Below are 4,551 nucleotides of genomic sequence, written 5' to 3' on the forward strand. Positions count from 1 at the left end.
ACATCCCCCAACCCCATACTTCCATAACTTGTCGCGTAAGTGTGACATCATAAATGATAACTCGACTGTCGTTTGGAAGAAGGTTATTACTCAAAACAGCTGAGAGAGCGAGTTGTTATTGTAGACAAAATTGGCTTCGTGCCAGCTCAGGCAATTACTCAAGGGCAGCGTGTCATCGTTATAAGGTGCAGGTATAAAATTTATGTGAACCTTTGGTCTCTAAGTAGAAAACAGATGTTATTACATAAAAAGCCAAAGTGGTTATCGGGCCGGTGCAGTCTGCTAATGATATTTTTCAGTAAATGAATCAGGGTATGACAGTCAGACGAGAGAGAAAGAGAGAGAGATATGTCTTCCATGTTCATTGCTAAATTAAACTCGTATGGACACTTCTAAATATGCACACACATATAGCCTGGTCACTTTTACCAGATTATGTGTATGTAATAGTTACAATGACTTCTAGATTTCCCCCAAACTCTCTGGATAAGTTGGTCTCTGGAAATCTTTGAATCTAAATGAAGGATAACAACTCCACTAGGTAAATACGAACTAACTCAGGATAAGATATCAAAGCAGAAAATAAATCTATTTCTGGTCATACTCACATGTAGTACCACACTTATTCAGATACAATTTGCTAGAGCACGAATAGACTCAACCTTGCCAACGGAAGTTGAGGATGGGTCTATTTCAGTTCTAGGGAGATATATCTGGATTACCATTTACATGCATGTTAAAGTGAGTTTAACTTCAAATCCCTCTTCTTGGCCGAGTGGATTAGATTAATCCAGTCTAGAAAGAACAAGTAAGCCATTGCGCTAACGGGGATGTGATTCACTGCTTGCGTGACGTCACACAACCCTTGTCGTGCATAATATAGCATATGCTAAATAAGTTCTGAAATAATGAGCTTAGCCAGTAGAAGGTAGTGATTACCCTAACCTATCTGTGATGTATCTTAACCTATTCTTTTTATTTGCTTATCGTTGTTTTTATACTAAATTTGTAATTTTATATAGTAACATATATTTAGTTTCCCAGTATGCCCTACATTTGTCGACTTCAAGATGCCAAATTATCATGTTTTAATTAACTTTGTTTCGTAGTCTTATCTTATTATAATGTATCAGTTGCCTTTATGCAGCGTTGCAATTATGTATCAAAAGCATTAATTCATCATTGCAGTCTACATGTCTTTAACATAGGTTTAAGTACACACATGTATGTACAAATATGCGTTAGTTAAAACACACACTGCTCTCTCTCTCTCTCTCTCTCTCTCTCTCTCTCTCAGATGTTTTTATGTAGAAGGTTTGACAGCTTATATGTGGAAAAAGAAAAACTAAAATATAAATGGTTTTTTAATGTATGAATATCTGTGTATCTTAAATCTATATATTGCGGTGTTAATAAGTAGAAATCCCCGGCTACCTTATTGTAAGCCATGTACTTTGCAGATAAATGTATGAAATTAAATAAGCCAGTAGACCTCTGATATTTTATCTGAAATTAAGTGATAAGTAAAAACTACAAGTTAGGACAATTTATGACTAATACTGAACTGTTTTGTGAGTTATAGGGTATAGTGAGAGCATCACTACTGCGTCTGCGTGATTATACGTATATATATATATATATATATATAATATATATATCATATATATATATATATATATGATATATATATCTATATATATATATATACATACATATATATATATATATATATATATATATTAATATATATATATATATATAATTAATATAATATATAATAATATATATGTGTGTGTGTGTGTGTGTGTGTGTGTGTTAAAACTATCGTTTTTCTGGGCAACAATGTGAGAATCCTCTTCCTGCAAGTATAAGGCCTATGATCGTATCTAGGCAAAATTGTAAACAATCCAAGGGGACCGGCAAAGGTTTTGTAAAAATGGCCTCTCATGACGCTGCATAGAACAATATCTGTCCATGGGCTCCATGAGCCTTTTAAAAGTGGTGCGTCTGCGTCATATAGGCTGCCTATCAGCAAGGCTGCCAACAAAGAATTTTAACTTTTGCCTAGCAGTTCACACTTCGTCCGAAGACCGAAGTACGTCAACGCTTGTGTTTATAGTTTTCTTCTGTCAAAAATGACGGGACTGCACGTGCTTCTGAGAGCCAGCCATGCTGGTTCGTATGGATTTATTCATTTGCGAGAACTCAGTACCGGGGGAAACATGGTAATAAACTCCGATAGAACGCAATCATAAAATAAAGTTTACTGAAAGCACTCAACATCTTGTTGAAGGAAATAAAATTTTGTGCTTCAGAAGTAAGTAGGGAAGTGCAGACTCAGATACATTGTAGTACAACACTCATTGCCACATTCATACTGTAATGCTGAATAGTGGATTAATTCCGGATGCAGAAAATAGTCAAAAAATCAACAGCTCTTTGTTTACCCGATGCAGAAGGCTCATTAGCCATGTGTCGAACTACTCTACAATTAGACAGCGTTATCAATTCCCGTCCTGTCTGCAACACTGAATAAGGGCCTTATTCTATAATAAACACACACACACACACACACACACACACACACACACATATATATATATATATATAATATATGAATATATATATATATATATATATATATATATATATAATTATATATATTGTATATATACATGTATATGCTAATTTTTTACATAAGCTGAAATTATCCAAAAAGTAATTCGTCTAACTCTATAGTTGCCAGAGTAAGGATGAATACCAACTGAATGAGCCAAATTGGGACAAGCGCCTCAGTGGCATGGTTGGTTTGGTGTTTGCTTCTCACCTCGGTGGTCGCGGGTTCGATTCTCGGCCATTCCATTGACGAGTGAGAGATGTGAATTTCTGGTGATAGAAGTTCACTCTCGACGTGGTTCGGAAGTCACGTAAAGCCGTTGGCCCCGTTGCTGAATAACCACTGGTACCATGCAAATAAACAAATTGGGACAGAACTCAGAAGAATGATTTAATAGGATGACCCAGAATTAAAAGGAGAATTATTGAAAAAACAATAACAGAAACGGGAGTAATTACATGGAAACGCAAACCTTAGAAAACTATAAGCTTTAACCAAAATGGATCAGACTCCTGGAGGCAACCCGGGCCTCTAAAACTATACAGGGTAGTGCAGGTAAAAGCATTTCACCTCCCTTACCCTCTTGGCTTCAATAAATACGTTCATAGGCTTCGGCTTATGTGAGACAATTTCTTATTTGAGACATTTCTTATTTGTTTGTTTTCTCGTTTCGTCGCGTGAAAATTCTACGGTAGTAACCAGCTCCTACCTCAAGGCCAAACTTTTAGCAAAATATTCTCACTTGTTTGCAGATTTGATAAACTGATTTCTATTAGCTAACAACTGTAGGTTAGACCTGTATGTTCCAGAGATCTGTACACAATTTTGGGAAAAGCTACAGAACACCAATTCGGTTTCCTTGGCCATACTGAAGGGTGGGACAACAGTTAGATCACCCATCAAGATTTTAAGGCTGAACGATAAAATCAACTTGGTTCCTTGAGGGTCTGGCTGGTCTGGCCCAGACTCCCCTGGGGAACAAGAATTCCAGGGGAGCTTACGGGTCTATTAACCTCTCCCGTAAGCTCCCTCTTATTAGTCTATGGTTTATATCATTCATTATAATCTTGATTCACTGAAAATAATCGGTGATCTGATATACCAGGAGAGAAGTATGGATAAATGTCATACCAGTAACTGATGGTGTGTAAAAGTACGATCAGATATTGCGCGGGTACTACCATGGCCACCGGTACAACAGGGGTGACTCACCTGTGGAGTGACGTCACGCGTACTAAAGTAGGCCACTGCCACTAGCCACTAGGCCTGTTTATTGTTTTGGGGATCACGGCATCTACTACATCGTTATACCGCTTGACAAATATTTGGTGGTAAACATGACCTGTTCTCTAGCTTCTTTGTCTCTCTCTCTCTCTCTCTCTCTCTCTCTCTCTCTCTCTCTCTCTCTCTCTCTCTCTCTCTCTCTCTCTCATGATTCTAATAAATGAGCGTTCATTATGCCGACAAGCAGACACTTACTATCGAAACCCAGGGCAATTTATCATCACTTGTAGGGATAAATATTGATGCTACAGAGACACATGGATATAAACAATGATTAAGGGTAAATAAACAACTTCTAATGAAAGATTTAGATACTCGTAGGATATCGGCCATTTTAAATTTTCTTTCGTCCTTTACTGAAAATGACATTATTCACGAGGATAGTGGTGATCTTAATTACTTACTGTATTATCCCTATCCTTATGTATTTTTACTGCATTATCCTTATCCTTATGTACTATCTATATAGTTTGTCAAATGCGTCTGACTACCATAATATCGGTGCGCTGTAAATTATTCCTTTCAAAAGTAATCTAAGCTATTTATAGTTTTGAGTAATTTCTGTAGTATTATTGTTTTTCACAGTTCATTACTCACGATGTATCTATCCCTAGATCAAGGCTCGCCACTCTGACAGTTACCAGTTGCAG

Source organism: Macrobrachium nipponense, chromosome 40 (genome assembly GCF_015104395.2).
Source record: "Macrobrachium nipponense isolate FS-2020 chromosome 40, ASM1510439v2, whole genome shotgun sequence".
Classification (NCBI taxonomy): domain Eukaryota; kingdom Metazoa; phylum Arthropoda; class Malacostraca; order Decapoda; family Palaemonidae; genus Macrobrachium; species Macrobrachium nipponense.